This window comes from Maylandia zebra, linkage group LG15 (genome assembly GCF_041146795.1).
Source record: "Maylandia zebra isolate NMK-2024a linkage group LG15, Mzebra_GT3a, whole genome shotgun sequence".
Taxonomy (NCBI): domain Eukaryota; kingdom Metazoa; phylum Chordata; class Actinopteri; order Cichliformes; family Cichlidae; genus Maylandia; species Maylandia zebra.
This window is the reverse complement of record NC_135181.1, coordinates 32,679,221-32,692,884: the sequence shown is the minus strand read 5'-3', so window position 1 is coordinate 32,692,884 and position 13,664 is coordinate 32,679,221. Positions and strand designations below refer to the sequence as shown.

General features: G+C 43.4%; 1 long non-coding RNA gene across 1 annotated transcript; it reads right to left on the bottom strand.

Annotated features, from left to right (window-relative positions):
- Positions 1-1,540: 1,540 nt before the first annotated feature.
- Positions 1,541-4,070, bottom strand: LOC143412811 (uncharacterized). Its single transcript, XR_013093345.1, has 3 exons — positions 3,915-4,070; positions 2,189-2,283; positions 1,541-2,080 (listed from the first exon to the last, which is right to left on the bottom strand). It is a non-coding gene; the product is annotated as an uncharacterized LOC143412811 (long non-coding RNA).
- Between the last annotated feature and the right edge of the window lie 9,594 nt (positions 4,071-13,664).

Here is a 13,664-nt window from a genome sequence, read left to right as displayed (position 1 = left end):
ATGGAAATATAGGATTAATATAACATACAATTAGGGAAAATGTAAGGAACACAATGTAAATGATATTGTAAAGTCATTAAAACAGCATACTGTGATTAAAAGAAACACATAATTGGGTAGGATAATAATAATAATAATAACAATAATAATAATTTAAAAAAACGAAAAAAAAACATGTACAAGATGGGTATGTATACTTGTAGCCAGAATTTAACAACTATAAAGTTGTAGCATGTCAGTACCTTACCCCATCCATTATATCCACACTTTCAGAAAAGGATATGGTCAATATCTTTACAAATACTATCTAAACTTAAACGAGATATTCCCTCTGCTTCTTCTGCTTCTCGTATACACCCTCAGGGTTTGTGATCAGCCAGCGGCTGATATGATCATTAATCCTGTAAAATAATATTCTTTCGGTTTATGAATCTGTTTGCATGGATTTCTTAATCCGTTTCCACTGTTAGCAGAAGTTGTGCATGCAGTTTTGGTGTGCTGCTCTCCAAGACTACAAGCTGCGTTAAAGTTGGAAGTAACTGGCCGATGTTCCACTGTTGAAGATCAGCTGTGCCCATTTGTTGCACATTGTGGGTATGGAGAAGTTGAGGCTCTTGCAGGCTACCCACAATTTCCCCAAACTGAGCGATTATACATCTTGCTTCCATATTTGTATCTTGTGTCACTAAAAATGCATTTTATTTTAATTTTATACATTGATTAATGACCTGCAGAATCTCCTTATCATATTAAGTGATTCATAATTGTCACTTTATGCTTTCTCCATCTTGAAAGTGATTACATCCTTTAGGTTCATTTTCTGCAGGCAGGTTTCTGACAGAACAGGCAGATTTAGAATATAACATGCAGCGTTCTATAGATGGACACATAAAGAAATGAAAAATTACATGTATGTGCTAACTTTCTAAACGCTGTTACATTAATGATTAAGTAGATAAAACATTTATGTCAGCCTTGGCTCATAGTTCATTTAAAGACAAGAACTTTGTGTGTGTGTTTCAGGTACTGCACTCTCAAAGACTGAATGAACCAGCATTGCAGCCATGGGTCATTGTGAGCATCACAGGGAAGGTTGAAGCCGCCCACTGCAGCTGTAAGGCCGGAGTCACGGAGACCTGCACCCACGTCACTGCTCTTCTGTTTAATGTAGAAGCAACAGTGTTGATCTGTGGCACAAGGACTGTTACAGGTGAACCTGCATACTGGGTTTTGCTGGGTAATGTGACCAAGATACAGCCAGAGGTTGGCCATAAGATAGACTTCTCCTCTTCAGCTGCCCAAAAAAGGCTCTTGATCAAAACATAAACAGACCATCTGTAGTGACAGGTAAAAGGAGCCGTCCTCAAAAAAGAAATCCCACCTGCTACTGTGGAGGAGTTGTCACTGCTATAATGCCATCATGTTTCATCTAGGGGTCTAGATTTATGCCTATAGTGCACTGCCGTGTAAATAATTTGCATTTACTGAATGAGTATCACTGTTCAAAAATTGAATAAAGAAACAAACTAATTTTTGCCTTTTTTTATTAAAACCACTTTATAGAACATCACATCAGTTACAATGTAGAATCCATGTCACTGGAGCATTTTGATTCAATAAACAGTAAAAAGGTGAGCTGTGAAGACCAAGGACAAGTGCAGTTCACAGGTTTTCTATCCAAGGAATCCCAGAAAATTGCATGGTGTCATTGCCCAGCAGTTGTTCGCAGGACATATGGACTCAACCTCAACAATCCCTCACACTGAGCAGCATGAAGTGACAGTGCAGAGGAAAAACTCCCCTTTAACAAGAAGAAACCTCCAGCAGAACCAGAACCCGGTTCAGTACCAGCAGCCATCTGGGTTTGGAGGAGAGAGACAGACACAGAACTACCAAAAGTATATTTTTTTATGTGATTGACTGTTGTTGTAATTCAAGCCCTGAGTGTAGAGCAGGTAAGATATAAAGTTGCATCCTAAATTCCATGGTCATGCAGAGTGTTTAGTTTATGACTTTTTCACCTGGTCATTGAACAGATGGTCTTTTAGGGTTGACCAAGCTTGTACCTTGACTCTGTTCTCTGCAAGATGTTGCAAAAAACAAAATCATATGGAGACAATATTGGACACAAAATATATAACAATTTAGTTAAATGTAGCATTAACTCATAAGTCTTGCTAAAGTAAACCTTGTATTCTGATTCATCACAGCAGCAGTTCAGTTGGATGATGTCAGCAACTGCAGCAAGTGTCTTGCTGACTGAATAATTTCATCTTGCATAATCTGAAACAAACACATAAAGACAGAAACAATTTATAAATTAACGTTCGATAAAATCTAAGAATTAATCATTTATTAGATACCAATATGAATATGTCTACCATAAAACTTGTGTGGAGCGAAGTTACATTCAATCAAGATGGTCTGGCATGCTACAACTTTATAGTATTCTGGCTACAAGTATACATACCCATCTTGTACATGTTTTTTAACATTATTATTGTTATTATCCTACCCAATTATGCGTTTCTTTTAATCAGAGTATGCCGTTTTAATGACTTTACAATATCATTTACATTGTGTTCCTTACATTTTCCCTAATTGTATGTTATATTAATCCTATATTTCCATCCATCCATCTTCATCCGCTTTATCCGAGGCCGGGTCGCGGGGGCCCAGACCTCCCTCTGCCCAGCCACCACCTCCAGCTTATCCGGGGGAATACCAAGGCGTTCCCAGGCCAGCCGAGAGATATAATCTCTCCAGCGTGTCCTGGGTCTGCCCCGGGGCCTCCTCCCGGTGGGACATGCCTGGAACACCTCACCCAGGAGGCGCCCAGGGGGCATCCTTGTCAGATGCCCGAACCACCTCAGCTGGCTCCTTTCGATGTGGAGCAGCAGCAGCTCTACTCTGAGCCCCTCCCGGATGGCCGACCTTCTCACCCTATCTCTAAGGGAGAGGCCAGTCACCCTTCGGAGGAAGCTCATTTCTGCCGCTTGTATCCGCGATCTCGTTCTTTCGGTCACTACCCACAGCTCGTGGCCATAGGTGAGGGTAGGGACGTAGATCGACCGGTAAATTGAGAGCTTCGCTTTTACACTCAGCTCCCTCTTCACCACGACGGACCGGTGCAGCGTCCGCATTACTGCAGCTGCAGCCCCAATCCGTCTGTCGATCTCCGGCTCCCTTCTCCCATCACTCGCGAACAAGACCCCGAGATACTTGAACTCCTCCACTTGGGGCAGGAACTCATCCCCGACTCATCCTATATTTCCGTTTTTATATTTCTAATGTTTGCCTTGTTTTCTTCACTGTCTAGTCTGCCTCTGTCTTGCCTGTATGGATGCATTTACACCGAAATGTCCCCAACAAAGGATGTTTTAATTCACCACTATTCCAGTGAAACACGAGTCTCCCATCTTCCTGCTACCAGTCTGGAGTTTTTGTTTACCAAAGCACACACCAACTTCATACTGACGGACAGATCACTGCCCTTTTGCCGCCTTGTCTGACCGTGTTTTGTGGCTGTGGTTCACTTCACCTCACTCTTCCCCATTCTTGTCATTAAATCAGGCTGTTCTGCAACCATGGAAGCCATTCACTCTATGGCTCTATTCATGGTGTATTTTACCCCTTCACCAAAGGCCGTTCTCGTTTCCAACATTATATTTGCAGTGTTCGTCTATCTATCAATATCTGCGGAGTATTTTTTTTAACGAGTATCCCATTTTCTAAAGCACAGCATGTAAAGGGTAGCTCGGTTAGCAGGATGCTAGCATGTAGCGCTTAGTGAGACACGCCTCAGACGAGTTGAGCAAAGACCCCGTCTGTGTACTTTATACGTGAGCAACGGATTTAAATAAAATTAAGGTTTCAAAAGACAAACTTGAAGATAAAAAAATATATATACTCACCGGAGAGCCGCCAGGGTTTGCCGCTGCCATCTTGGCACTCCTAAATTCAAAACTGCCTCTGCAGTCAGGCAGGGGAGGCGTGGAAATTGTCTTTGAGTTAGTCAAACGTTTTCCTTAGTTCGAGTAGATGATAAAAAAAAATAATAATAAATGGGATTTTAAGTAGGACTAGGCGTTCTGTAATGATCTCTATTTAGGAGAAAAACTTAATCACTCACCTTTAAACAGCTCTCTTTTAGGAGACACACTGCTGGCTAACGGTGTCATGTGATCAAAAAGCGTAATTTAATTGGCTGAGAGCCACTCGACTCGATCTGGTGCTGATTGCTCTGGCTTGGGTCATTAAAGTTCATCACTTTTGCAGTTGAATTTTTGCAGGTGAATTTTTGCAGGTGAATTTTTTTCAGGTGAATTTTTGCAGGTGAATTTTTTGCAGGTGAATTTTTTGCAGGTGAATTTTTGCAGGTGAATTTTTGCAGGTGAATATTTTTGCAGGGAAATTTGGAGGATAAAAATTCAGTGTCATAAATTCAATGTCTAAAAATACTTGAATTCTGATGATACTATATTTCTTCCATATATTACACACATATGTATGTGTGTATATATATATATATATATATATATATATATTGTTACGCCCCAGTCTAGGGGTACAGGAACGCAACATAAGTTTGAAAAGACTGCCCCGCCCTGGTCCCCAAAACCATACACAAAGGGAAACCAATTCCTTAGTGAATCGTGTTTTATTATCTACACTGCAAAAATGAAGCTCCAGGGTGAACAAAGGCCAAAATAACAAACAAAACAAGCTAAGTCAGGAGGAGGTGCTATCTAAAACCCTATGTGAAATCAAACATCAAACAAAAGACAAGCGCTACACCTAACTCCCTAACTGAAATAAACAGGAGAAAACAGTGCAAGGAAAAACAATACGGCAGCTCACCCCTTCTGTTGCAGTGCTATTTACAATGTGCTATGTACAATGAAAGCTAATATACACACTATATACAAAACTCAGAGAAGCCGCACAAATCACAAGCACAAAAGTCTCAAGTTTTGGAGCCCAGGGTCAGGTCTGCTGCTGCTGTCAGTGGCTGCCCCGGGACAACTGCTGGTGAGGGATTTGAATGAAGATCACATGGCCAGGGGACCAATCAGCAGCCGTCAGCTCATCCACTCCGGGACCTGCAAAGACTTAAAGGCACAGACAACAACAGCCACCAAAACAGATTATGGACAGGGCCATAACATATATATATATATATTAGGGGTGCAACGATATTCGTATCGATATTGAACCGTTCGATACAGTGCTTTCGGTTCAGTACGCATATGTATCGAACAATACAAAATTTGTAATTTATTTTATCAACTTTCCTTCTGACGATGCTGTCTGTGTTGAGCGCTCAGTGAATCTGCGTTCGACTACTCCGCCTAGGGTCGACAGTGCAGCCTAGGCGGAGTAGTCGAACGCAGATTCACTGAGCGCTCAACACAGACAGCATCGTCAGAAGGAAGAGCGCAGGGCAAGCTAGCGAGACAGAAGTTAAGCTCTCCTTACAAGATGGACCTCCCCCACCCTCATTCAGATCTGGCGTTTGGAATTATTTTGGTTTTCATGTGACGTATGACCCTGAAGGTAAGCGAGTCATGGACTAAAGTAAAACAGTATGTTGGATGTGCCATGCAATGCTCAATTACATGGGTGGGAACTAGTGTGTTAGCGCAGTTAGCTCGTTAACGTGTTGGCCGTCTAGCCCCATGCACGGGGCGATCGGCGGTAGCTCGTTAACGGAGATTTGCCGTGTTGTGGCGTTAAGGTCATTTCAACGAGATTAACCTGAAAGCACTAGTGGGAACACAACGAATATGACTGCACATTTACGCCGACATCATCCTAGTGCAAAGACAAGTGGAAGCAGAAAAAAAACAAGCAAGCATGCTACTAACTTTAGCCGAGTCATTTAGACAGCTGTTTAATATGCTGCTGAGAATATAGCCCAGAAGAAGTGGATAGTATAGCTTTTATTTTGGAAAGAGACATTTCTCTGTAATAAACTCTCTTTTCCAAAGATGAGTGATTCCTCAATCAGATACAGGGCTCGCAATATCGCTAGCCCAACGTCCCAGGGCTAGCGTTTTTTTCAGTCGGGGTACCAAAATCTATCTCTGCCCTGCCCGTCGGGCTATTGTAGGAAGGAAAAATATATGTCAATGCTTTTGCATTCTTTCGGAAATGTAGCTGGGTAATTATGTCATTGGCATCGGTGAGCCACTGTCAATATGTGACATATTGAAATTGCGTTTGAATTTGCGCTTGTTTTTTTGCTTTCACTTTGCAATCGCGCGAACTGTGTATAGAGAGCGACAGCACTGATCTGTGAGTGATGATAATTTGTGCACCAATTCCTCTGACATCGTCTTATTAATTGTTAGCTTACTATGCAAACATGACAAGTGAAATCTCCCGCAGCTTACACATGTGAGAGGTTGATCGCAGAGAATCGCTGAGCTTATGTGAGTGCGTGTGTAAAAGCAGCAGGATTTATATTTGACTACGATGACCTGGATGACTGAGAACCTTCACAGACAGATATATATTTTAGTTCTGCTGAGCCAAATAAGACAGGTCAGGGTGAAGAAGTGACAGCCAAAGAAAAGCTTACCACAAAACGGAGAAGTTATGACAAATCAGACTATAAGGCAAAAAGAAAGTGCAGCTTTATGGTTTCATGGACAAAAGAATTTCTGTGGCTGCAATATGACGAGCTAAATAACCAGGGCTGCACATAAGTGGTCCGCAGGTGCGCATTCGCTGTCAAAATAAAAAACACGCACAAGCGTTAGGGTTAAATTTAAAAACTGTACTTTTGAGTTAAAATATATATTTATAATTTTAATAAATGGCAAATTAAAAAGTCATGAACATTTTTTTTGTATCGAAAAAATATCGAACCGTGACACCAAAGTATCGAACCGAACCGAACCGTGAATTTTGTGTATCGTTGCACCCCTAATATATATATATATATATATATATATATATATATATATATATATATGTTGGCAGGACCAACTGTCATCTGAGGTGTCAGCCCTGGAGGAGGTACCACCAGACCACGACTACTGTTAACAGGCAAGTGCAAATTTGTCTAGGAACCTTTTCTCCGGTGGCATATGGCACTTCATGGCACTCCTGCTTACATATCTCTGTCTACATATCTTAGTGGTGCAGCAGCCTTCGATAGAGCCAGCCCTGCAAACCTGTGGATGGACGTTGCAGTGGACAGTGGGAGGATGCATCCTTAAGCTCTTTTTGCAGACCACCCTGTGTGAATCTCCACTCGTCGACTAGAAGAGACAAACCGCAGGTCACAGTTGCAGCACCCCATCCATGTCTGATCTGTCTTCAGCAGATCCAGCAACACTGCCAGGGACTTCCTGGCATGTATTGGAGTTGTGAAAGAAATGATCCGGGAACAGGACACTCAGGTTAATCTTGTGTGAACACATGTACATAGCTGCAAATATTTTAGTCTTCAAATGCTGCTTATGCATTGCACATTTGTTTTTTGTTTTTGTTTCTTTGTTGTTGTTCCTGACATGTACTCTGTTTTTGAGTGAATGTCCATTTGCCATTATGACTTGGCATCATGTCAATACCTGTTGATTAAATGGATTCAGTGACTATTACTATTTGATTCCATTTATTGCGAAAATGAGACTTATAACATCCAACACAAAGGGCACAATGTAACAAAATAATTTAAAGGAAAGTGTTTGCAATGCAGGAAAAAGAAGGTGTCTGGTGCCTGGAAAATCATCTCAACACACAAATGTCACAGAACTGTCAAATGAAATTAGAGGGACGCAGCAGTCATTTTGGGATCAGACGTTCCAGGATTGTAAAAAGTCTGTCCATTCGCTCCTTGCTCTCCTGTGCCCTTCTCTCCTCAGCCTCCCTTTGTTGCTGCATGTCCTCCCTGATGAGGTTGAGCAGCTCGTCATCCCGATCCCGTTTCCTCTTCCTTGCTGTTGTCGGTGGCTGACTGTCTCCCTCATCAGTGTCAGATTCTGCTACATTCTGGTCACCCACTGCTGAACTTGGCCCTGGAGTGTCCTCAGGGAGAGTGGACAGTAGGACAGGGAGCCTGATGGACGGCCTCTGTACTATTACCTCGTCCATGAGGGCAAACCAGGGCCAAGTGGCAGCAGTGGGCTTCCCACTTACACCTTCTCCTGACCCTGGATACTTGCAGTCCTAATGGCAGAGGAAATAAAAACACAACAGTTAACACATGATAACACCACAACAATTCTTAGTAGGTGCACATTTACTAACTTGTGTCCTCATGACTTATCTGCTTGAGAACAACATACTTTGTATTTTGTCTTGAGGTTAACCCAAAGGTGAATTTTTTGCAGGTGAATTTTTGCAGGTGAATATTTTTGCAGGGAAATTTGGAGGATAAAAATTCAGTGTCATAAATTCAATGTCTAAAAATACTTGAATTCTGATGATACTATATTTCTTCCATAGTAATACACACACACCATTACGCACAAACATTATATGTTGCAATATTCACATGTCATGGGGTGGTCACTTACGTGGGGTACAAAGGTGTGGTGCACCTCCAACGCTTGCAGGAAGATGGCCCTGAACCTCGTTATCATCATTCCAAACACACGCTCTATGATGGAGCGTGCCCTGGAATGGTGGCTGTTGAAGCGCTGGGCTCCCACACCTCGGACTGGCCTCTTGTAGGGTGTGATGAGGGGGAGTGGACGTTGGAGGCATGGGTACCCTCCATCTGCGAGGATGAAATGTTCTGGAGGAGGGTAGACTGACTGTCTGTACATGGGCTGTGGCGGAGCACCCTGGCCAGCCCACGCAGGTGTCGATGAAGCAGCCCTGATGGTCACAAATTGCCTGCAAGATGATAGATGGAAACAGTTTCCTGTTTCTGTAGCACTGACCATCAGGGCCGCTTGGACACTTGATGCGGATGTGGCAGCCATCGATTGCGCCCACCGCTTTCAGGAAGGCTCTGTGGCGTGCTAGTCCTGCAAACCCAAGGGACACTGCCTCCAGGTCCTCTGGTGTCTTTGGGAGGTGGATGACCTGGTGGCGAATGGCCACCACTTCTTCTGTGACACGGTGGACAATGGTGTGGACAGTAGAACGAGGCATCCCAAACACTCTTGACACCATCCTGTAGGATGCTCCACTTGCCAACCAGAAAATGAACACCAGGATCTCAATTGTGGCACCCCAACCATGGCACCGATCCTGGTCCAGAAGATTTAGCAACACTGCCAGGGACTCCCTGCTTAGCTGAAAATCGGGCCTCGTGTCCTCCTGGTTGAAGAAACGGGCCAGGACGGGAACACTCAGGTTGATCCTGCAGTATACGGTTCTTGTCTGCTTGGATGAAAGGTGGAGAACAACATGAACAGTTATGGTGGAAGGGTATGGTTTCATTTATTTTGAGGGATCCAAGCATTATTCTGATTATTATGCATTAATGTATTTTTAAGTGACATGAATTTTTTTCTTACAGATGTCAAAGTCTCAACCTCATGCTCATACACACACATATATATATATATATATATATATATATATATATATATATATATATATATATATATATATAAAAACACCCAGCACGCCCCTGCGGGCGGTTTATCCTTCAAGCTCGGGTCCTCTACCAAAGGCCTGGGAGCTTGAGGGTCCTGCGCAGTATCTTAGCTGTTCCCAGGACTGCGCTCTTCTGGACAGAGATCTCAGATGTTATTCCCGGGATCTGCTGGAGCCACTCGCCTAGCTTGGGAGTCACCGCACCTAGTGCTCCGATTACCACGGGGACCACCGTTACCTTCACCCTCCACATCCTCTCGAGCTCTTCTCTGAGCCCTTGGTATTTCTCCAGCTTCTCGTGTTCCTTCTTCCTGATATTGCTGTCATTCGAAACCACTACATCGATCACTACGGCCGTCTTCTTCTGTTTGTCTACCACCACTATGTCCGGTTGGTTAGCCACCACTAGGGCTGGGTATCGTCACTGATTTCTAGAATCGATTCAATTCCGATTCACAAGGTCCCGAATCGATTCGATCCACGATTCGATTTAATTCGATTCGATTCGATTTAAATCTGGGAAATTTTGACAGTCAGAAATATTATAATTCAGTTCAGTACATTTACATATTTTTGTATCAATAAAAAGGAAGCTGATACACGCAAGACTTTATCACAGGTGTAAGCGTCACAGCAGATGCCTTTGTGTCAAAGTAGCTGAAGATAAAACACAGAAAAACATGAAGGTTTTCCTGGCCTGGGATTTATAAAAATATTCTGCAGTACATCAAAAACGAAAGAAAACCATTAATCAACATATGAACATCACCTCTGAAGTTACAGCAGTTTTACTAGAGACACGTTAAGCGTTTTGCATTTTGAATAATTTTAAAAAGTTTAAATTTGTTCAGTATTGAACAGCAGAAATGAGGTTTTCTTTTCAGAAGAATGTAAAAGGGAAAAAAAACAGTGGCCGACAGCGCTGTAAACAACAGTAGACTTGTGCATAACAAGCAAGCGAATAATGAAGAAAGGGAAACTGTTCTTGAAGTACAGAGAGAGAGAGAGGGAGAGAGGGAGAGAGAGAGCTGTGCATCGCGGTGGAAGCAAAACAGTAAAAGTCAGAGTGAATTCATGACGATTTTGTGTGAAGCGTTTGGATCTTCTTTTGCTGCTGGTTCGGTCAATATTGTTTGGAGAGAGATCAAACTAACAGCTTTAGAATCGGCGCATAAAGGGCGTGAACACAAAGCGCGGACCCGTCGACAGATCAGAATCAGCGAGCTGTCGGCTTTCAGCCCCGACTGTGAGAAAGGCGACATCTAACTGATTCTGATCCGCGGGTCGCGCTGTGTGTTTAAGTCTATGTGCAGAATCCGTGTACCTGCTCTCATTTACTGTCTTAACTGTTTGGTGGTTCTTGAAATTTTCTGAGATGTCACCAGAGATTCTGGCATTTTGGGCAAAATAAATTTATATTAAAAAATCGATTCAGGATTTTAATGAATCGATTTTACGTTATCCAAGCCAGAATCGATTTTAATCGATGAATCGATTATAAAAACCCACCCCTAGCCACCACCATTTTGTCCGTCTGTATCTGGAAGTCCCACAGGATCTTAGCTCGGTCATTCTCCACCACCCTTGGGGGCATCTCCCATTTTGACCTCGGGACTTCCAGGTTATACTCGGCACAGATGTTCCTGTACACTATGCCGGCCACTTGGTTATGGCGTTCCATGTATGCCTTGCCTGCTAGCATCTTGCACCCTGCTGTTATGTGCTGGATTGTCTCTGGGGCATCTTTACACAGCCTGCACCTGGGGTCTTGCCTGGTGTGATAGACCCCAGCCTCTATGGATCTTGTACTCAGAACTTGTTCTTGTGCTGCCATGATTAGTGCCTCTGTGCTGTCTTTCAGTCCAGCTTTGTCCAGCCACTGGTAGGATTTCTGGATATCAGCCACCTCCTCTATCTGTCGGTGGTACATACCGTGCAGGGGCCTGTCCTTCCATGATGGTTCCTCGTCTCCCTCCTCTTTCTTGGGTTTCTGCTGCCTGAGGTATTCACTGAGCACTCGGTCTGTTGGGGCCATCTTCCCAATGTGTTCTTGGATGTTCGTTGTCTCATCCTGGACTGTGGTGCTGACACTCACCAGTCCCCGGCCCCCTTCCTTCCACTTAGCGTACAGCCTCAGGGTGCTGGACTTGGGGTGAAACCCTCCATGCATGGTAAGGAGCTTTCTTGTCTTTATGTCAGTGGCTTCTATCTCCTCCTTTGGCCAGCCTATTACCCCAGCAGGGTACCTGATCACGGGCAGGGCGTACGTGTTGATGGCCCGGATCTTGTTCTTACCATTCAGCTGACTCCTCAGGACTTGCCTGACCCTCTGCAGGTACTTGGTGGTTGCAGCTTTTCTAGTGGCCTCTTCATGGTTCCCATTCGCCTGCGGGATCCCCAGGTACTTGTAACTGTCCTCTATGTCTGCAATGTTGCCTTCTGGTAGTTCAATCCCCTCAGTTCTGACTACCTTCCCTCTCTTTGTTACCATCCGACTACACTTCTCCAGTCTGAACGACATTCCAATGTCATTGCTGTATAGTCTGGTAGTGTGGATCAGTGAATCGATGTCTCGTTCACTCTTGGCATACAGCTTGATGTCATCCATGTACAGGAGGTGGCTGACAACTGCTCCATTCCGTAGTCGGTATCCGTAGCCAGTCTTGTTAATGATCTCACTGAGGGGGTTAAGGCCTATGCAGAACAGCAGTGGGGACAGAGCATCTCCTTGGTAGATCCCGCACTTGATGGTGACTTGTGCTATGGGCTTGGAGTTGGCCTCTAGTGTTGTACGCCACATCCCCATTGAGTTCCTGATGAAGGCTCTTAGGGTCCCATTGATCTTGTACAATTCTTTCAAACCAGTCCAAATGCTTTGGACTGGTTTGAATCCTATTTGCATGAACGATCCTTTTCTGTGGCTACCTCTAAGTACAGTTCCTCTTCTACTTTTCTTGCCTATGGTGTGCCACAAGGTTCAGTTTTGGGGCCTTTATTGTTCTTACTGTATTTACTTCCTCTTCAACACTTATTGAGCACTTTTAAGGACATTTCGTATCACTGCTATGCAGATGATATTCAGGTATATATCTCCTTTAAGCCCCATGATGTTTCCAAGCTACAGATTTTGCACAAGTGCATAGACTCCATTAGATGTTGGATGGCTGGAAACTTTCTTCAACTAAATGAGGAGAAGACTGAAGTTCTTGTTTGTGATCCTAAAAATTTTGTACCTAGTGTTATGGAAAACTTGGGTCCACTTGCTACATTTGCAAAACCGTCTATCAGGAGCCTTGGTGTTAGTATTGACTCAGCTCTGACTTTGGATGCCCATGTAAAATCTTTGGTTCGCTCCTGTTTTTATCATTTGAGAAACATTGCTAAGCTGAGTCCCATTGTATCGCGCTCCGAATTAGAAATTGTCATTCATGCATTTGTTTCATCTTGTTTGGACTACTGTAATTCTTTGTTTACTTGTTTATGTAAAGCCTCTTTGGAGCCTCTCTAAGTTATTCAGAACGCTGCTGCAACGCTTCTGACCAAGTCCTCCAAGTTTTCCCATGTCACACCCCTGCTGATTCAGCTGCACTGGCTCCCCGTTAAATTCAGGATCCAGTTTAAGGTTTTGACCTTGACTTTCATGGCCCTGCATGGACAAGCACCAACATATATAAGTGAACTTTTGCATCCATACATTCCCAGCAGGTCCCTGAGGTCATGTGACCAGGGCTTGCTTGCTGTCCAGCACACAAGGCTGAAAACAAAAGGCGACAAAGCTTTTGGAACTGTGGCCCCCAGATCTGTGGATTCAGTGGTCGCTTTTAAAAAACAGCTAAAAACCCATCTTTTTAAACTTGCTTTTAGTTGATTTTTATTTTTAGGTTTTAGCTTCTGTGAAGCACTTTGTGATTTTTATCTTGAAAGGTGCTATATAAATAAAGTCTTACTTACTTACTAAAGTCTTACTTACAATTCTAGGCATTCCAGTATCCAGCTGTGGGGCATTGAGTCATAGGCCTTCTTGTAATCAATCCAGGCAGTGCACAGGTTGGTCAGTCTGGTCTTGCAGTCTTGGCTGACTGTTCTGTCTACCAGTAGCTGGT